The 23077-nt window shown below is 36.5% G+C and overlaps 1 pseudogene; it reads left to right on the top strand.

The window, feature by feature from the left end:
* The window catches only part of LOC107702286 (dynein heavy chain 6, axonemal-like), a 50124-nt pseudogene that overhangs the window by 22753 nt on the left and 4294 nt on the right, over positions 1-23077 (top strand).

A 23077-nucleotide genomic window follows, 5' to 3' on the forward strand; every position in this document is an offset into this window, starting at 1 on the left:
TTGAGTTATTTTAGTGCATCAAATTAAACTAAATTAAAACGAGAAATGTTGTCTTGGCAACTAGCTGAAATGGCATATGTGTACAGGAGAAGATGAAATATGAATATTGGCTCATTTTGTATTGTGTTCCACGGTAGCATCAGTATCCATGACATTTCTGCTCCATTCTGTCCTTTCAACAAGGGCAACAGCCATTGTCTTTATGTCTTCAATGTCAATTCAATGCCAGTTTACAAATTTTACAATGTTCTTTTTAATATTTCCATTTTTTTAATGATGTGACTTAAACTAAGGTTTTGTAAAATGGAATGTTTACCCTAGTCTAACCCAATAACACACCTCTCCGAAAGCCTCCTGTAACCAATTCACAAGTTATGATTTATTGATATGTGGATATGAATCTGGATGCAGAGAGGTTTTCTCTGAGCTGTGTAGTAGACAGTAGGTCATCTCTGATATGACTCCGGGCTCTCTGCCAGTACTGTCTCATGAAAGCAGAGAATGCTACTGCGTTGTGATTCAGCATACAGGCTCTGCAGCAGTAATGACACCCTAAATTATTTCATGAACAGTTCCAACGAGACAGACGCAAGCTGGTGCTATAGACAAGAAATAGGTGTTGTGAGGTGTGCGTTTGTGTGCCCATCTGTAAGGCTAATTACTAAGGGGAACCAGAGTGTTTGATTGAATAGGCTGTATTAAATGTCATTTATTTGAGTGTTTGCATAGACTGAAGGGAGTAAATTATCTTCAGTGTTTTTGATAGATAGTCACTCACTGTTGAAGCATTGTTTTTCAAACTTGCCCTTAGAGGGTGTTTGACCTTTCGGTTTAAATTCTATACCTGAAATACCCACGTGTGTGTGTGTTTATTCTGGATTTAACATATGAAAGGAACAGTTAACACAAAAAGGAAAATTTATTTTTTGAATCAAAATAATTTATTCTCCCTTATGTCATAAAACCATGTATGGAAAATAGGTCACAATATTGGATTTTCACTACACAATTATTATGGCCAAAATAATTCACAATAACAATACTATCGTGATATATACATAAAATGTTTAAAAATAAATAAATAAATTATGCTATCAATTAAAATAATGTTGTTTATTTTGTGTTTTCCCTTCTTTTGGCCAGTGAATCACACTCAAAATATGAATGCAGGGAGACAGGGAGAGAGAGAGTTTGTAAACCTAACTGTACAAAAAGAGTACAAAAAGAACTTGCGGTGGATTACCACTTCCTGTGGACTGAGGTGTTTAACACCCCATCTTTTTTCCAAAAAACTCCCACATTAGCGACATTTTTGGAGGGCGGGTGGAGTGTCTCGCTTTCGTCTGTCATTTTCTCTGACATGATTTTGTGCAGCAGTAGTAGCTGCTAACTGCGTCATCGTATTCTTTTTTTATTCCATTTTTTGACAGGTGGCAACCAGCATTAAGGTGCAGTACCACCACCTTTCAACCAGTAGTATTAACATGATATCAATAGCATAACATGATCAATTGATCATGATCAACGATCAGTTTTTAAAATCGCGTATCATCAATACCACTATTTTGCAACACTTTAAATGGAAAAGCTCAAAAAGTAGTTCTTGTAAAATAACCAACTTTTGCACTAGTATATGTCCTATGATAGGTTTGCGTAAGGAACAGATTGAAAATTAAGTCATCATTCACTAAAAATTTTCCTCTCTGCTTTAATATTTCATTTTCAACTCAGTGTGTTATGCCAAATGCTTTGGTTATTGGTAGTGATGTTTGACCATGCAATTATTTTTTCTTATCTGTTTTAGATTGTGGTGGAAGAGTTCCTGGAGGACATTAATAACATGCTGAACTCTGGTGAAGTACCAAACCTCTTTGAGAAGGACGAACTAAAACAGGTGCTGGCTGCTGTTAGCCCCAAGGCTAAAGAGGCCGGCATCTCTGAGGGAAACAGGGATGAGGTACATGATACAACCAGTAACCCCCCGATCTGGCAACATGACCATAACCAAGGCATCTAACCAAGTGCGGAACATCACTATACATTCTCAGCTGTTTGTTTATGTCTTTGTGTCTTCAGGTCTTCCAGTTCTTTGGGACTCTCGTGTGCGTGAGAAGCTGCACATAGTGCTGTGTATGAGCCCTGTAGGCGACTCCTTCCGCTCATGCTGCCGCATGTTCCCCTCGCTAGTAAACTGCTGCACCATAGACTGGTTTGTGCAGGTCAGAATCCACCTCCTCTCTTTTAACCCTCCCTATTCCTTTCAGACAGAAAATTTTAAAATCAAAATCAATGAGCAGTGAATTCATTAAACACGTTACCACTAAACCGCTGCGCCTGCAAACCCCTGCGTTCTTTTCACATGCAGTACCACCCGCAACCAAACTTATCCATGCAGGGAAATAGTGCTTCACTGTGCATATTTAAATTAAGTCATTGTTATTCTTTTTAGCGCACATGTTTACTCTCTATGAAATCACTTTCATATAGAGGAAACGTGTGCACTAAAAAGAATAACAATGACTTAATTTAAATATGCACAGGCACAGTGCATAACGGCTAATTACAGATTGTGCGTTATTCGCAAAAATCAGTGCTATTTACAGAAAGCAGGTGGTAGGCATTTTTCCACAATGCATCCTTACTGCCCCCAAAATTTTTGAATGGTAGTCTATCTCCTCAACTACTGTTCAAACAATTTTTAAATGATTAAAAAAAAACAAAATCATAGACACCTAGTTCTATCTCTGTATATCTATCACACTATATCTGTCACACACCGAATAATTGTGTGTTGCAGGAAAATATACAAATGAGTCTTCAAGGTACCTGTCTAGTTTTGTTCTACATTAGGACCATGAGCACATTCTCCAGGGCCAATCTGTCCAGTAATGGCATGGGACTTTGATAAGGGAAATTGCTACCCCAGTCCCTAATTTACATATTAAAGAGTCACTTATGCCAGACAGGCAGCAGTATACCATGATGATAAGGAACAACTCTCATTCTTGCTCATGTACAGTATGTACTTTAAAAAGACTACTTATGCATTTCGCCCTCACTCACCCCTACCAGTCCATCACTTCAGTTCTCTGTTTTCACAGTAATCATGGTTGGGAACAGGGTTCATGTCAGTAGCTGATTTGCTTATGTCTAAGGACATATCAGCGTGGTTTTTGACTGGTGTTGGTTCAGGCCCTGAGAGACAGAAAAAGAGAGGGAACAACCAAAGAATGCAAATATGCATTGTGCTATCTCAAGCTAAATTAATAAAAGAGATTATGCAATAGTTTTGTTCCTTGAATCTGATTGGCTAAGCAATGCTCCAAAAGTGCTGATATAGAGTAACTCCATATCAAGTTTTATGCATGAAAACAGAGTAGAAACACCTGATGTAAATGGTCACTTCTCTTCATTATGCCATTTTAAATGAAAGTGGTGTTACTATGTAAATAAGTGGTGTAATGGGGAAATCACAGTTCACATATGCAGAAAAATTGTAATAATAATTAAAAAAAAAGATGACAAATTATGTTAAAAAATAAAATAATGATCTACAGTGAATGGAAAAACAAATACATATTTTTCAGCAAATTTATCAGCAATGTTTAAATTTAAAATACATATTTAAAAAATAAATTCTACACTGAAAAACTGTAGAAAACAATTTTCACTTAAATTTAAAATGTTCAAAATTTTTGTAATTAAATTTCAGTTATTTCACAAAGAAACGTCAAGTAACACATTGTATTAAACTTGAAATTTTGACGTAGAAGGACTGAAATAGTATTTTATAAATAGTAATAGTATATACCTCTATTAAAATACACCACAATCACATAATAATATTTTTATATATATAATAAGTTTATAATTCAGTATAATCCATTTTAGAACACTTAATATCAGATTTTTAGTGATTTTCATCAGATATTGTGGAAACAAATGGCACTTTTCTATAGAATGACAGTGATGGAAACGGGTTCTAATAAAGAGAGGGGGCTTCAGGTCTTCACACACATACAGACACTGTTCCTCTATCACTCAATCTCTCTTTAAGTCAAGTCAGGTCATAGCGCTTTATAAAATACAGATTGTGTCAAAGCAGCTTTACAGTGTTAAACAAGAAAAACGTGCGCTGATAATGCAAGAGGACAATAGAAAACAGTCAGTTTATCAGTTAAAGTCAGTTGTTTGTTGATTCAGTGATGTCATCGTCCAGCTCAGTTCAGTTCTCTTCCAGTAATGTCTGTCCAGTCAAGTCAACAATGTTGCCAGAAATGTACTGCCATTGATTTGTTTTGTTCTCTTATCTAATGAGACGCATGTTCACTGACCTCTGTGGGCTGTTTGGTTGAGAGGGGTATTCTGTTAATTACTCTAAAGTGTGTGTGTGGTTTGATTTTATTTGTTGTGTTGTCCGTTGTAGTGTTGTGTTTGTGGGTGTGATGAATGGCTCTGTGCTGGTCAACTGCAGCTGCTCATTAGTGTTAAGCGGCGAGCCCGTATGTTTGTTCACTCTTGTTTTATTTGCTTATTTGTTTCCATCAGCACGTGTTTGTTTACTTGTATACACACCCACAAAAACACACACTTACACTCACCCCACATATTTCAAGGTGACCACTATGGTTCTTTCAGAATGAAATGAAAGAATAGTCTATTATAATATCTCCAGTGCAATCTGCATGCTGTTTTTGCATTCGGTTTGTGAAAGCCAATGCATTACACAAATAAGTCGGAAAAGGGAAATTAACATTTAAAGGAATAGTGCACCCAAAAATGAAAAGTCTGTCGTTTTTCCACATTCCACGTGTCATTTTTATCTTTCCAAACATAATGTGATGTGTTTGTAAATTTGTTTCGTGGCAGTCAGTGACATTTTCTCTTTCTTACCATGTTTATTTTTCAGTGGCCCCGTGAAGCACTGCTTTCTGTGTCCCAGACCTTCTTCCAGAACGTGGAGTTTGGTAGTGAGGAGATGAAGCAAGTGTTTTTCTGAGATGTGTGTGGAGATCCATGTTAGCGTGACTGACATGGCGGAACGTTTTTATTCAGAACTGCGCAGACACTATTACACCACGCCCACCTCCTATTTAGAGCTCATTAACCTGTACCTGAGCATGCTGGGAGAAGAGAGACAGCTGCAGGCGGTGAGGAGACCGAATGAGTGATGCAAGATGCATAAATTGCTGTTACATCATTACTTAAGATTGTGGACTCTAACCAATCACTTCCAATAAGTTTCAAGAAAAAAAAGTTGCTGCCTTTTAAAATATTGACGTAAGCGATGTGTCAACTGGATGATATATTGAAGTAAAGAACCCATCTGAGTTCAACTTGTGTGTGTAATGTAACGTGTGTTTGTCTGCACAGGCTCGAGATTGCGTGAAAAATGGTCTTACTAAACTGCTAGAGACAAATGAACTAGTTGATAAGATGAAGCAAGACCTCTCTGCTCTTGAGCCCGTGCTTGAACAGAAATCGATCGATGTCAGTGCTCTCATAGAGAAACTCGCTGTGGATCAAGAGAACGCTGACCAGGTGTGTGTATTACTAATAATTCGACCATTCCCCCTCTGTTTTCATAGCAACTCCTGATTTTCTAATTCTATTTTTTCCCTTAAGGTCCACTGGTAATGCTATGTCCACTTTGGAAGTCCCAAATCAAATTAAAACTTTGATTTTTCATGATATGAATAATACTTTGAAGAAATACATCTTCTTACCATGAACATTTGCCTGTAGGTGTGTAGGGTTGTGAAAGAGGATGAAGCTTTAGCTAAGGTAAAGGCAGAAGAGACTCAAGCCATTGCAGATGATGCACAGCGTGATTTAGATGAGGCTCTGCCTGCACTCGACAGTGCCAACAAGGCCCTGAATGCCCTGGATAAAGCTGACATATCAGAGATCCGTGTCTTCACCAAACCACCAGACCTCGGCATGACTGTGATGGAGGCGGTGTGCATCCTGCTCAACAACAAGAGAGTTCCATCTTTATATTATATTAGATTGTTTTATATAGAGTCCTAAAACCAAGAAGTGCTTATTTGCACTTATGCTTCCATCGTCCTGAAGTCAGTGGGTTCTTTGAATGGTTTTTGGTTAAATACATTGTACATTGTCTTTGGAGTAAAATCCTATATTAATTATATATTATATTATATTATATTATATTATATTATATTATATTATATTATATTATATTATATTATATTATATTATATTATATTATATTATATTATATTATATTATATTATATTATATTATATTATATTATATTATATTATATTATATTATATTATATTATATTATATTATATTATATTATATTATATTATATTATATTATATTATATTATATTATATTATATTATATTATATTATATTATATTATATTATATTATATTATATTATTATATTTGATATTTTGTTTTCATAATATAGCTTTATGGCATTTTAAAATGTAGAGAACTTTTTTCTTTTGGTACAGCCTCATGTGAGTGGTTTCTCAGAATTTAAACATGTTTATTAATAGTTTTATAATTTCTGCAGGGGTAAAACTTTTTAATGGTGAAAAAATTACTGCATGCTCATTTAACCCTATGTTGCTCCAGGGGGACTGTGCAGAATCGCATTTAATCCAGGATGATACAGCTGTGATGAGACACCTGTCCTGCTCATGCCTGCCAGGCTTGCAGAGAAAAAAAGCACTGTGCTGCCATCGCATCGAGCATGTGATAGATAATAGATAAGACTTATCTAAAGAAACCTAAATTTGCAGAAATTACTGTTTTTTGACATTTACATTTACAATGGCACAGATGTGATTTCAAAGTAGGTTTGATGAAGTTTTAGTATTACATCTTTTTAGGTGTCTAATCTAGCTGCAGAAAAGCATTCTTCCACATCATAAACCCCCTCTGGCTCTGAGACCCTCTACAGTGTGACTCAGTATGTGCTGGCCATATTAACATCAGATACTCTGACTGTGCAGCATCTGTGCTCTTTTCACTCAGTCATCAATCTCACCCTTCTCCTTCATCTCCTTACTTTCAGCATCAACATCATCTGCAGCAGAGCTACTCATTATTAACTTTATAAGACAGCAATTTAATAGGTGTTTAAAATGTCATCACACAGACTGAACAATCTGTGATCCTGTTTCTCCACGTCCCTCTCTCTCTCTGCATTTCTTTTATCCTTCTAAATGTTCAATTTGCTTATGATATTAAACCTGTGCTGTATGTAAGTAGCTAATTAGTGGAGTCTAAACTCATCATGAAATTAAAATTGACCCCATTTACTTTCTTAATACATGTTCCATGTTCCTGTGAATAATTCATCCATATTTTATCATATAGTCCACTTTCATGATACACTTAATTTCCGATGGATAAAATCAAGCTGGGAAACATTTAACATTACAGATTGATATGTGTTGTGAATGGCATTTCATATTGACTTTAACACAATGACTTGCAATACTAATATTACAGTGTGCAGTTCATATGCTGTTTAATATGAGAGACTTTTAATTGCTCTATATTAACATTTTATATGATTTTAAAATATTAACTCCAGTATATAATTAGACACACTTTATATTGCCTGTTTTTTCAGGTTTTAAATATTTATGAATTAATTTCATGGGATTTGTTTTGGTGCGACTGGAAATCACCTGTGTTAAATCATCTGTTATTCTAATCGCCTTTGTTTTATAGTTCCAGCTGCGTACTCATCCTGCTGGTGTTAAATCTAATAATGTAATTAAGGGGTTGGTGGAGAGGATGTGGAGGTGTTGTAATATGTTGAACATTCAGAGATACCCAACCATAATCATTTGCCAAAAGAAAAGATCAAGATACACATTAAAATAACTCAGACGAGCCTTGTAGGATTTGAACACAAAAAAGACTTTTTTTTCGTCATAAAACTGGACGTACATCATATTATTCAGTTTTTACAAATAAGGCAGTTATCTGAATCGCACTTTCTGAAAAATATTTAGTAATATAGATTTTCAAGCCATCTAATTCTCTAGTTCACTGTGAAATACTGGCTAGTCATGCTTTTCATGCATGTTATTCATGATTCATGTCAAAGAAATGTATTGATTTAGTTGCTACAGTAGCTGTAGACTACGTCTCCCATCATTCCCTTGTTTCCCTCCAACTAGAACAGACTGGGCCAGTGCAAAGCAGCTCCTGGGTGACGGCAACTTCCTGAAAAAGCTGATGGAATATGACAAGGACAATATCAAGCCTCAGAATCTTCAGATCTGATAAAGTAAAAAAGGTGTCCAAGGCCTGCAAGTCCATGTGTATGTGGGTAAGAGCCATGGACCTGTACTCAAGAGTTCTGAAAGAGGTCGGACCCAAACCTGAGAAACTGGCTACTGCTCAGGTCAGAGTTTGTTTTTTTTCAAAGTTTTGATTTTATTGGGTATTGGGTGAGAACATGATATATGGATCATTTATATTGCATTATGAATGTGTAACTGTGCATTGTTTGCTGTTGGCATTAATTTGATTTGTTTTTATCAGGCCGAGTTGGATGCAACAATGTCCACCTTGAAAGAAAAACAGAAGAAACTACAAGAGGTGGAAAACCAAATCAAAGTTTTGCAGGAGCAGTTTGAGTCCAGTGTGGCTGAGAAAGACCAAATAAAGGGATTTAAAAAAATGGATAATAGAATTGAGTAGATGATTGAAGAATGCTATTTTGTGGATTACTGTACAAAGTGGAGTCAATTAGATTTACATTTAAAACAAATAAGAGTGCTGCATGGATGATGTATTTTTGCAGGCCAAAACCAATGGGGTTTTTGAACGGGTTTATGGTTAAATGTCATTAAAACAAGCTCAAGATGTTTTTGCATTTTATTCTACATGAAAATTACTTTCATGATTTTTTAAAAAGCTTTTACTTATTGTTTCTAACAACTGGCTAAATGGGACGGCAGAGATTGTCTGGGACTTTAAACGTCACACTGAACAGGAAAAAAATAATCTGCTCACTAGTCCACTTTTACAGACTCGTTGTGCTTATAATCATACTCTTGCAGACTATTCTACCTCAAACTTTGAGGGAAAATGTGTAAGACTGAAAGAGTTGTCAGAAGCTTAACGATAGTGACGTTGAAGTCATGCAACTGTGGTATAGTTCGTTTAGAGCCTACATTTAGAAAGTTGTGATCATTTGTGAAGATTATCACCACGAATCATAAACTTTTGTTGGTCACGTTTTCTGCAATAATCCAATGAAAAGCCAATGGAAAAATTCTATAAGGTTTTTATGTGATGCTAACTTCCAGTTTGGCCTTCAAAAATACATTATCACTGCAGTGTTCTGTATACAGTGTGGGTTTAGTAATTGTGGAATTTTGTGTGTATGTGTGAATTTCTATACATATTTATGTTGTTTTTAAGGATATACAAAACTGCATATTTTCATGTCAACTAATTGGGTTGTCAAAATGACTAGTCCTTTGGAAACCTGGACGAGTGCAGAGTTTTTTTTAAGGGACCATTAACATAATATGCACTCTTGTTTTCAAAAACACATGGCACAACAGTTTGCAGGGGTCTCCAGACACATTTTTTATACTTCTATATAGTGAGCTATCTTTAAGGTGCCACACAGGATGCATACGAATCTGTGTGTATGTTTATGCATGTTTGTGTGTTGGTTTTAGCTAAAACCAGGGTTCTGACCGAAGCACGTCTGGGTCGGTCAGGGAAGTTAACATCTGCTCCGGGAGACAAGCAGGTGCGATGACAGGAAAGCATTCCTTTGTTTGAGCAGGAGATCCACAACGTCATTGGAAATGTGTTCATCGCTGCTCCATGTGTGGCTTATTACGGAGCACCCTCAAGGTCAGGTGACCTCTAACATTTCCAAACCTTCTATTAACGCTGTTTTCCAGTGCCTTAGCAAGGCAAGTCACAAGAACAAATTCAAATTTAATAATGAAATTTATAGTCCTTTAAATAGCAATAAACATTTATAGTTTCCTGCCCACGGTGCCTCACATAACCATTACAACTAATTAATCTCTTCATGAAAGGGTTAAGATGGATCAGTTCATTCAAAAGCAGCTTATTTTCAGGTTGAAAGGAAGCTAATAGGTTCTTTTTTTGGCAGCTGCCACACACTGTTTCAAGATGATCATTATAGCTTACCACATGCAAACTTGACGGTGGCATCAACATTTATGATAGACCAACCACTACTGCAGCCAAAGCAATGCTACTGCAGTCTTTTTTTTTTTATTTTATTTTTTTTACCTTTATTTAACCAGGAAGAAACTCATTGAGATTAAAAATCTCTTTTTCAAGAGTGTCCTGGCCAAGATAAGCAGCAGTACAACCATACATACATACAGGTACAAAATATAGTAACATAAAACAACTGAAATAGCGAATCCTTTAAAATAAACCACAATCAATAACACATCAGGCAGAACATCTACAGCCAGATGTGACTGCCTCCAAGTCAGTTAACATCCTCTTAAAAGCGACCAATGAGACCAGCATATTCATTTTCATAGATTTCTGTAATTTGTTCCATGAAGAGGGAGCAGCATACTTAAACGCCTTTTTTCCCAGCTCAGTTCTAACCTTTGGAACAGACAGAAGGAAAAGATCCTGTGAACGAAGATTGTAAGTCCCAGTATTATTTACACTGATGTAGGTCAGAAGGTAGGATGGAAGTAGACCTAAAATAGCTTTGTATATGAAGATATACCAATGTTGAAGTCTCCGCATTGATAGAGAAGGCCATCCAACACGATCATACAGTTCACAATGGTGAGTGAGGACTTTAAAACCAGTGATGAACCTCAGAGCTCCATGGTATACAGTGTCCAGTGCATGTAAACTTTGAGACGAAGCATGCATGTATAAAACATCACCATAGTCAAGTATAGAGGTAAAAGTGGTAGCAACCAGCCTCTTTCTAGATTCGAACGAAAGGCAGGATTTGATTCTAAAATAAAACCCTAATTTAAGTTTTAATCTTTTTGCTAGCTGCTGAATATGAAAGGTAAAAGAGTCTTATGACCAGCTCAGGAGGAGCCACTTCCCTCAAGCACTCTCAATTCTTAATGTAGACATCCTTAATTCAATGTAGTTTAATACATCCTTTCATTTATTAAAAAAAAAAAATCTTACTGATCCCAAACTTTAGAACGGTAAATGGAAGTAGCATGGAGCTAAACCTTGACTGACTTTTTGAAAGATGCTCGTGGTATAATTCTTGACACCTCAATAGATCTATTCTCGATGAATTCGTGTTTTGCATTTCATAGCCTCTGTGTCATCAGGACACAATGAATGCGTCAGGTGAAGGGCATCTTTAATAGCTGAGTGTTGTTCAGTTGGTTAGAAATGTTGTCAAAATGGTACAAAGAACAGCCTTCGCAACCCAAATAGGAAAACAACCAGCCTCCCTGCATTACCATACAAATATCTTTCTCCCATTCCAGCCTCTCCGTTTTCATTACTGTCTTCCGGTTTCAGCACGTTTGCCTGCCGTTTTCCTTTTTCCACTGCTCTTTCTTGTCATTTGTGCTTTACTCTCTCTCCATCTGGCTGTCTCTCTTGGGAGACTTCTGTCTTCTGGAGAGACTGAAACAGACATTCAAACATCAGACTGTCACACATTTACATACACACACATACCATGACACAAACACTCTACACTCAACTCATTTCCACTTTACATAGTGGCATTGATGCTTAGATTCCAAATGCACGGCTCTCACACACACACACACACACACACACACACACACACACACACACACACACACACACACACACCACACACCTATATAGTACAATACTTCATTTCAGCAGAATCTGAACCCAGATTCTTTACAAAGGGATGTCTGTCACATCCCTTCCATCTGATAAAGACGTTTCACTTTATCTATCTGTCTTTCTCTACGTGTCTTTCTCTGTCACATATACACGCACACATATACTCATGCACACACAGGATGATTTTAAAAGAGAATATAGAATATAAAGAACTGTCATTATCTTTATCTTATGGTCAATGATGTGACACTATCTAATAAATTAATCATTAATAGCTTATTTTAATTTTAATTATCTGTTAATTTATTTACATGTGTTAAAATACATAAATAATGCAATTAATAAATACAAGAATTGAATACAGCTCTTCTAGAATGATCATGTAATTCATTTCTAATTTTAATATTTATATTTTATTTTGATAATTAACATTTTGGGGCATGCAACCATCATAATGAAGAAAAAATCATGCGGCCAAAAAAAAACAAAAAGCTGAAACCTTAATGTATTAATGAATTAATTAATCATGACATTAGTAAAAACACTTAAAAAGCACAGTATGTACTCTGACATGTATTCAAGGAGAAAGGAAATATGCTATTACTTTTTAATTGATAATTATACAACATTGCCTTTTTTACAGTCATGTAATGCAGCCTTTCACATTTTGTATCTAGGCAAATCGTTGGATACGGTCTAAAGAGACAAAGAATGGTCTAAAGGTGATCAAGCTAACCGATGCAGGTTTTCTCCGAACACTTGAGAACGCCATCCGGCTGGGCATGCATGCCTGTACTTCTGGAGGAGGTAACCTTTGACCCTTCTTTCACCTTTGACACTTTTTAGTCAGATGTAAATACAAATGCATTGCTTCAATAACAATTTAAATATTTAAAATTATGCATTAGAGTTGTGAGGAGCTGATAACTGATGTCTGATTGGCTTTGAATGGTTTAATTCAGTCTTGAATGATTCTGAGGTGAGTTTATTAGTTCTGACTCTTGCCAGATGTGATTTTCTGATGAATCTAGTTTAAGTCATGTTTGTTTTCACTGCTGACAACTGAGGCGTATAGTTTTCCCCCAGCATCTATTTTTAGATTAGTTTTAAGAACAGAGATTGCATCTGTATCATACCAAGAGATCTAACATAAAAATGAAACTGAATGCTGAATATTTATCATAACTGCAGAATGAACAAATATCATGTATTTCACTCATGCAGTATTTGTGTGTATACAGCTAAAAGAAACTCTGGACCCTTCTCTGGAGCCCATTCTTCTGAAGCAGACGCTTGTGTCGAGTGGAAGAACATTGATCCGGCTGGGAGATTCTGACATTGACTATGATAAAAACTTCCGTTTTTTTACACGACCACCAAAATGGCCAATCCCCACTACATTCCCCGAGGTGAAAAAAAAAAAATACATACAATTATATTTACATTTTTTGTTTTGATTTCATTTAAAATATAAATATTTGTTGTATGCAAAATTCCTCTTGTCACCACCAGTAAAAAGAGAATCAAGTATGTGACTGATAATTCATTCTTCATTCCCCACAGTCTTTGTTACACGTAGTTACAGTCAATGTTTCATTAGCAGCTCTTTGTTTAATTCATTCTCTCAAAATGGCAGGGGGGATTTTAGAAAGCATTCTGGGGTCAAGGTTGACACCTGTTTAAGGTCAACTAGATTTGGCACTGTAGCAAAGTGGACACGGCTGGCACCAAGCTTTCACATATCTGTTGTGGCACCACCTTGCGCACCAATCCCTCGCTGGCTCCATGCCATACCAACTCTCGCTGCAAAATTCTGGGGTGGATGCAGATCAGCACCCACCTGCCAAGAGACAATGCCCTCGCAATAATAACAGACAGGGCCACGGGCAACAGTGCTTGCAGCAGGCAGAGAGCATGCCGACAGATACGGTTGCCTGTCAAATGGGGACGTGCCGTTGTAAGCTCCAGCATTAGAGACAGGACAGACCTGTCATTTCAGCTTATATTAAGGGAGATGAGCTGTGCTGACAGACCAGTCTGGACTAAAGAAACATTCTCACAGACAGACAGCAAATGCAAAGCACATAGGGCCAATCAAAGCACAAAGTGTGCCTCTAGAGGATTTTTAGAGAGGAAAGAGAGCCGCATCTCTTGGGAGATACGTTTAGCAGATAATGCCAATCATTATTTACCTGCCCCTAAAGAATACATGTTTGTGCTATTTAGAACTAGGGGTCATATCTTTTTTTCCCGCCTTTCTTTGAGCTGTCATCATTGTATCATTAATATCTAAATGATGATAAGGTGGGGAAAATCTGAAGTTATTTATGTAGCTTGCTTTCAATTAATGCTGATACTACTAGATATGTAGTTATGTTTTGTCCCCTTTAAGCTACACATCCATAATTGTTTTGTGACTTGTTTTCTATGTCAGGTGTGCATCAAAGTGACCATCATCAACTTCACTGTTACCAAGTCTAGACTGGAGGATCAAATCCTCAGGTAATCCTGTTCAGATTCAATATAAAAACAGAAAGCACCTGAGACACATGATGTTAGGGTTTTTTTTTTTTTTTATTTTATTAAGGGGGGGAACAATTATCTGCTTGGGCTGTGTCGAAAATTCTATACCTAATTTGGTGTTTCAAGTCAAAAAATGACCGGCCTTTTGAAAATTGCTCATAAATCTCTCATTATGCTATATTATCAACAAATCTTGGATTCAAACTTCTTGTCACCTTTGTTTTTGTTTTCAGTTAGCACAGGTTTTGTATGACTTTTTGGAACTTTAAGTCATAGGACTCGTTGATCTGAGAAGATCTGAAAGATCGAATCCAATATTTGGTGATAATAATATAATGAGATTTATAAGCAGTTTTTTCTAGGCCAGTCATTTTTGACCGAAAAGTGTAACAAGGTGGGAGGTTGTTATACCCTGTGTGAGCAAAGTCAGTATGTTTTAGTCCAATGCAATAACATTAACTTGCATTTTCGGGAAAAAGACAATTTCAATCCTCTAAAGGTCTAAAATATTCAACTAGGAGTCAGCAGCCGAATCAGAAGCGTTTCTTTCTCTCAAAGTAAGAAGCGATGGAATAATACAGTACCATAAGTGTTGTAGATTTCTGAGTCTTTGCTTTTTATATCATGCTCTATGGATATGAAAACCATCACCCCCATGGCACCCCTAAATGATGATAGACTAGACCACTGTTCATCTATTGTCTAAACTACAGACACATGCTTTAGAGATTCTGCAGTATTGTAAGGCCTGGCTGACTAGCACACTGTATTAATACAGTTAAACAGAAATTCACTATGGCCTCCTTTCACCTTTTACTACCACCCATCTTAGGTGGTCCACTCACAACTGGTCAACCAAGACACATTACTATATGCAAATGCATTTCATGACACAAGTTGACAAATGATATTTTGTCATCAAAACTATTATTTGATGTTTATGATGATTATTTTATTAACTAATTATTCTCTTGCCAGTTAACACTGTGTATCATTTTGGCTGACTTGTGATTGTTTATTTTTGTCTGGACCTAGTGATGAAGTCCGTCTGGAGCGTCCTGACTTGGAAGAACAGAGAAGCCAGCTGATAATTCGCATCAATACAGACCGGAACCAGCTAAAAGCCATTGAGGACCGAATTCTCAAACTGCTCTTTACCTCTGAGGGCAACATTCTCGACAACGAGGAGCTTGTGCAAACTTTACAAAAATCAAAGGTCCGTGGTTTGGGGTCAGAAGTTTAAAGAGAGGGCATCATTTTGTGTTCTTTACTGATTTACAGTAGTTTCAGCGTGAAGAAAGTACTTAAATACTTAGTGAGCAGAGTAATAGACATCAGTAGGTCAATAATTATATATGAAAAGCAGCAGAAGATGTTATGGGCTTTAACCTGTGGTTCCTCTAAAGAAATCTGAATTCATACACTACCATTCAAACATTTGGGGTTGGTACGTTTTTTTTTTTTAAATAGTCTCTTATGCTCACCAAGGATACATCTATTTTATGAAAAAAAATAAAGTAAAAACTGTAATATTGTGAACTATCATTACAATTTAAAATACTATTATTATTAGAATGTAAAATAATGTTTAATAAACTGTTTTCTGTTTTAATATATGATGTAAAATGTATCTTGTTTTAAAGCTGAATTTTCAGCAGCCATTTGGTGCTCAAGAAACATTTTGATTGAAAACAGTTGTGCTGTATTTTTGTGGAAACCATGATCATGTTTTCCAATTCATTCTCTGACATATAAATGCAGTTCAAAATAACTTTTTTTTTTTTTTAACAATGCAAGTTTTTATGGGCACTTTTGATGAATTTAATGCATCCTTACTGAATAAAAAATTTCTGTCCAAAAAAAAGCCAAAAAATTTATTGACCCCAAATTTTTTAACTATGATGTAAATCCACTAACATTCACTTCAATTAAAATGTATTGCAAAAGAATCTAGCAAAACTAAAGTTTGTTCAGAAAATGTCTTGCATCATTTGTTTGGAGAAGCCACTTTGTTTGATCATTTATAAAATTAAAAGACATTAATTTTAAGTGTCCAAACTCTTTTTGTTGCCACAGTTTATCTAATAATTGTCACAAAACCTTTTTTCTACTATGCTAATGACTGCTGCTGCATACAAAAAGGAGAGGTTTACTTCACAAACAATTCAAATGTCACAGTCAACTAAAAAGATTATGTGTTCATTTGGGAATGAGGGCTGACACATTTTAAACCATAGCTTTTCTTCTGAGGATAGGAAAAATAAATGTCAAATTTCCTCTTGTGTCACTATCACAAGCAACTCAACATGAGCATTTTACCATATTTTTGAATAATTTCTGTAAAGTTCCACTTGAAACTATAGAAACATGTACTAATCTAGGTTTACAGTACAGTACAGTTGTGCCACGTTCATGTGTTTCAGCCTTTTCTATGCTGCCTTGATCTGCATAATTTCTTTAGTGAATCAGGTGCAAAGCCAGTGTCGATGGCGCTTGCTAATAAATGGCGCTTTCACTGAGCACAACTGAATGAATGAATGAATGATGCATTTATATAGCGCTTTATTGTGTATTTTTGTACACCCAAAGCGCTTTACAATCATGTGGGGGGCTCTCTCCTCAACCATCACCAGTGTGCAGCATCCACACAGAAGCAAATTTTCAGATTTTGATTAAAGATTACCAAGACCAATTACCAATTTTTCTTCTGTGTATTAACTTAACACGGATTACTTATTCACCTCAGACTTAGCAATGTGCGCTAACAAAGTAAACGATATACATTTTGATTTTATATGGACTTTAAAGTCTTTCCTTTATGCTCAAGTTATTCTCATTTACAGATTTACTATCCACAGTAAGTGGGCATAAGTGGAAGGAATTACACAAAAAAAGTATCTTGTGACATCAAAATAGGGTCGCTCACCACACACCAGCTACAGGTGGAGAGGAGAGAGAGTATTAATTTTTCAATTAATTTTTAGCAAATTCCCCCGACATGCAGTAGTGTGGTTGTGCCAGATTTGAGCAAGCAGAAGGATCAGAGGCACAGATTGCACGTCACGGTCACCCTTCCACCACCCACAGAGAGTAATGAAAGGCTGAATGGGAGGTACGGATAGATTGATAGATGAACGAAAGGTTGGGCCGGCAATGAATGATATATCCGTCTTAAAGACAAAAACAGCTCTCTCTCTGTCTGACACCTCTGCTACTGTCTCATGCATCTGATACTGCTGTCAATGTGAATGGCTTTACAGCTCCTTTCACATTTTAAGAGCTCTTTATAAACACATCAAGCTGTCAAGTCATTACTTTTGTCTCAACACTTACATTTGACATGAAGCAAATCTGCTGACAATTTATCCTCTTTTCTCATGCACAGGTGACATCTCAGGCCATTAAGTCCTGGCTGGTGGAGGCAGAGATGACAGAGGAGATGATCAACGCAGCCAGAGAGAAGTATCGCCCTGTTGCCACATGTGGCTCCGTCATCTACTTTGTCATTGCTTGCCTGTCTGAGATTGATCCCATGTACCAGTTCTCCCTAAAGTACTTTAAACAGGTAATTTCAATCTAGAGCATTCATTCTAGAATATTATTTCAGGATGTAATATGTGACCCTGGACCACAAAACCAGTCATAAGGGTAAATTTTGCAAAATTGAGATTTATACATCATCTGAAACCTGAATAAATAAGCTTAAATTTACAAAATATCTTCATGGAACATGATCTTTACTTAATATCCTAATGATTTTTGGCATAAAAGAAAAATCTATAATTTTGACCCATACAATGTATTTTTGGCTATTGCTACAAATATACCCCAGCGACTTAAGACTGGTTTCGTGGTCCAGGGTCACATATAATAAAAAATAAAATATAATAAAAATATTTTTATATATACAACACTATTTAAAAGTTTGGGGTTTGTAAGATTTTTTAATTATTTAATTAACCCCACTGACCCCAAACTGATTATCCAAAGCGATTTTCAGTGCTTTTAATGTGTACATTTTGTCAGTTTATACATTCCCTTGAAAGTTCCCTAAAATTTCTTTGCAGTTGTTCGTTCAACAACACTATTGAGTCAGCAGAGAAACACAAATATCTGAGCATGAGATTACAGATCCTGTTGGATCAGACTCTATTGAGCGCCTACACCAACGTGCACCGTGGCCTTTTTGAGCAGCACAAGGCCATCTACAGCTTCATGCTGTGTTTGAAGATCGTGATGCAGAGAGTAGAGATCTCCCAGCATGAGTGGCAGTACTTCCTGCGAGGGGCTGGAGGCATGGAGAAGGTCAGGGAAGTCGAAAGAGCATATGTGATGACAAAGAAAGAAAGAACACCTGTGTGTGTGTGTGTGTGTGTGTGTGTGTACATGTTTTTCTACACTGGTGGGAACTTAAACCTGAATACACACCAACTCATGGGAACTTGTGTCACCGTGGGGACCTAAATTGAGGTCCCCATGGGTACAAAAGCTTATAAATAATACAGAATGAGTTTTTTTGAGATTATAAAAATGCAGAAAGTTTTCTGTGAGGGGTAGGTTTAGGTGTAGAGTTGGTGTAGGGTGATAGAAAATACAGTTTGTACAGAATAAAAACCATTACGCCTATGGGGAGTCCCTACAAGGATAGTGCACTAGACTGTGTGTGTGTGTGTGTGTGTGAGTGCTTATGTATGTGAGTTCTTATTCTAATTCTGTAGAAGGCAATTATCCTTCTACAAGTCATGAATGCGATTTAATTGTGTTAATTGTTAGATTGTAGAGCTGTTTTCTAATTTTTGCCTTTCCTCAGGGGCCTGCGCTATCTGCCCCCATTAAAAAGGCATCTCTCAAACGCCCCATGCTGTTACTGTATATTGTTTTAGTGTGCATTGAAGCAATATGTTTTTGCATGTTTTCCAGTAACCAGAGTCTAGTTTTGTTCTGTTCTGTCTCGAATTCAAGTATCTCTGTTGCCATTGCTCATCATGGGGCATGGCTTGGGCATAGGGATATGTTAAGGAATATATATTAGGGATATATTAAAGGGATAGTTCACCCAAAAATTTAAATTGTGTCATCATTTACTCACCCTCATGTTGTTCCAAACCTGTATAAGTTTCTTTCTTATGTTGAACATAAAAGAAGATATTTTGAAGAATGCTGGTAATCAAACAAATGATGGTCCCCACTGACTTCCATAGTATTTCTTTCCCTTTTTTTTATTATTCTTTCCCATAATTTTTCTTATTAGTCAGTTTTTGAATGCCTTATTTTCAAAAATGTCCAATGGTATTATAAGGAGCCTGATAAAAAAGCTAATTTGAAAGAAAAATCTCAGACGGAGTTATCAGATTCCTGTGTCCCCATAATTCAAAAGGCTTAAAAAACAAACTAAATGCTGTTTTTTTTTTTTTTTTTGAAAATCTAAAAATGCAGAAAGTTTTCTGTGAGGGGTAGGTTTAGGTGTAGGGTGATGGAAAATACAGTTTGTACAGTATAAAAACCATTACGCCTATTGAGAGTCCCCATAAACCACCTATACCAATGTGTGTGTGTGTGTGTGTTACGGTTCCTGTGTGTGTCAAGTTTCTTGTAAGTCTGCTTGAGTTATGTATTGTTATCAGCTGTATGCATAAATATGGTATCATTGAAATTTATTATCTCACTCTCTGTGTTTTCAGGTTGTGTTTGCAGTGACTGAGTTTGCTATCATCGGTTTGGGACAACAGTTTGTGGAGAATCCCCCAGTGGATCTTGCAACCCTGTACGCAGATATGTCTCCTTCCATTCCCCTGGTCTTCATTCCAAGCACGGGCTCAGATCCAATGGGAGCGTTCCAGCGGTTTGCCAACGAGAGAGGATACCAGGATAGATACTTGTACATGCACTGTGACATTTATACACCCTGTTTACTCACTCCCAGTTAAGTGACACATGTAAATACATACTTACATGAATGAATACTCAGAGTATGGTACGTTTACTTCTGCTGAGTATATCCATTCATATTGAATGTGTGATACATGTTTCAGATAGCTTACAAACTGATCTCCTAAATAAAAAACTTCAGTATGTGATATTTATGTAGAGGGTTTCTTTGCTGTTCTTGTTTTCCTGCAAGAAATGCTTATGCTCTTCACATTGTGCTCAAAACCGGGGTACCACAGGGATCAGTGCTTGGACCTCTATTCTTCTTCAGCTACACTTCACTTCTTCTTCAAATCCCATGCTTCTTTTAGCACTGCTGTGCTCATGACATTCAGCAGTACACATCATTTCCTCCTCCTGTGCGTGTGCCTTGCCGACATATCAAATGTGATCACCTCAGCTATATTTGTGACAAGTTCTTCTTCCTCTCAGCCATGACATCCCTCACCAAATCTCTCTCTGTCTCATTCAGAGGTCACATAGTCATTGCCTCCTGGTGTGTATCACCACTTGGTGTCATCCTGGGTGACACGCTCTTCTTTAAGGATCACATTATGATAGCAGCAGCCTTACTCGACCACTACTTTAATCATTTTCTCGGCCAGGTTGTCTGGAATTCTATTCTTGTTTGCCAACCAGCATCTGCTATACATCTGCCATATTGCTAAACTGGCTCCAAAATCCTTTTGCTCAAATGGTTTTTAACCCTCTGTAATCTTTTCATGTCACGTCTCTGCTCAGATCGTTTTCTGGCTGCCAGAATATGATAGAATTAAATTCAAGACACTGTTTCTAGCTCCCACTGCTGCCAATTTCCTGTACTCCCATTACTTTCAGTCTTGCAATAAATTGTAAACCTGAGCCTGGATGCTACTATCGGTCGCTTCTGTATGCCAACTATGAGAACAGGTGATTCATTAGTCATATTCCAACAAAGCCACAAGAAACACATTTTCAAAATGTTCACCTACTGTCAAGGACTTGTACTAGTTTTGGATAGCCAAGAACTAATCTTTAAATAGAAAGAGACCCTTAGACTGGCATGTAAATCATTTTTATTTATTTATTTATTTATTGTTTGTTTGTTTGTGTTGATGTGTCGTTTAGGCTTGGGTGTATTTGAAATAATTGTAGTAACAATAATTGACCTGACAAACTTTGGCAAATGCAATACCTACAATATAAACATGACAAATAAGTTATTGTGGTTTTCTTGTATTGCAGGGTGAAATCAATCTTCCTGCAAAACTGTCATCTTGCTGTGTCCTGGATGCTGGCAATGGAGGAGCTCATCAAAACCTTCACTGAACCTGGTTGGTTTATATGTGTGTGTGTGTGTGTGTGTGTGTGTGTGTGTGTGTGGTCTTCAGCAGGGACACCTACAACCCCAAGCGAGTCATTCATTGTTTAATATCAAGATCCTTCAAAAAGCATTCCAATATACTGATTTGGTGCTCAAGAAACCTTTTCTTCTTCTGTTTCTTCTTCTTCTTGAAAATATTTAATTTATTTAAATAAATTTTTTTGTTTCAAAAATTCAAGAAAAAGAACAGCATTTATTCAAAATAGTGAACATGCTTAAAAACCACTTTTGATCAATTTAATGAATCCTTGCTAAATACAAATTTTAATTTCTTTAAAATATATGTCTTACTGACTGTCTCTCCTGGATTAAAATGTATTAAGTAGCCTAAATGTTAAAAATAAGCAGGGCTGAAAAAGGTTGAAACCCCTGCTTAAAGAATCCATCAAATCTTTATGGATATTATATTTACAGACTTGATATATGGTCATTATAATTTCTCCAGAACCTTGTCACTGGAGCCGACACTGTTAGATTAGCATGATTTGCCAAATAAACATGTAAAATGAATGACTAGATTCTTGAAAACTGTTTTTGTATGTTTATATTTGTGTCTGTGTGCGTGTTTATATGGTTCAGTGAAAATATTATTGTTCTGTTTTTAGACAGACTCACCTGTTTTGCACCTGCTTCTACCTTATATTACAGATTGTGTGTTGCACATGTGAATCCACTGTAAAGCTATTTTGTTGTCCTGTTTTCTGTTGTCATCTTCTTGTATGGCCTTTGCAGACACTGTTATCCATGAGGACTTCAGACTGTTCCTTAGCTCCATGCCTACCAATGTGTTTCCTGTCACTGTATTGCAAAACTCTGTCAAGGTAACACAAGAATATGCACTTGCTTAAGTACATACACACGTAAAAGCTATAGGAACTGATAGTCATAAAGTTCTATGAGCGCTCACAAACAAGCACTGATTTTTCAGGAAAGCATTCACATGCCTCTATCTCATTTTTTATCTTTCGGAGAGGAAAACATACATCAATGTAGAGCGAAGCTTCCTGCGTCGATGGCATCCATATGTTGATGACATGCACATATTTTTACCGTTACACGTCATTCATCCTTCTAGCACTGCGATATGTCTGCATGTATATCAAATTAAAATTTTAGTCACACTAACGCAGTCACACACTCCTGCAAGAAGAAGATAACACTTCACAAGCTTTCATATTTTATTCTCTCTCTACCTAATACATTAACACCCCTGTGCTCACGTCCCTATCAATTAAACCCCAGCTTTACCAAATAATTGGAACCAATAGTAGTTTATAAAGCCTTAAACAATGTTTGATTATAATGCAAGTGCTCTGTCATGGATGTCTTTAAGCAGCTAGACTGTTTAAATGTGTAACTTAGTTCATGAATTTTAGCAGTTCTATTTTGTCTTTGGCTTTAATTTTTGTTTTGTTGTTAATATGCCTGTGTTGCCAGGGAACT

This window comes from Sinocyclocheilus anshuiensis, unplaced genomic scaffold (genome assembly GCF_001515605.1).
Source record: "Sinocyclocheilus anshuiensis isolate Anshui unplaced genomic scaffold, SAMN03320099.WGS_v1.1 scaffold86, whole genome shotgun sequence".
Taxonomy (NCBI): domain Eukaryota; kingdom Metazoa; phylum Chordata; class Actinopteri; order Cypriniformes; family Cyprinidae; genus Sinocyclocheilus; species Sinocyclocheilus anshuiensis.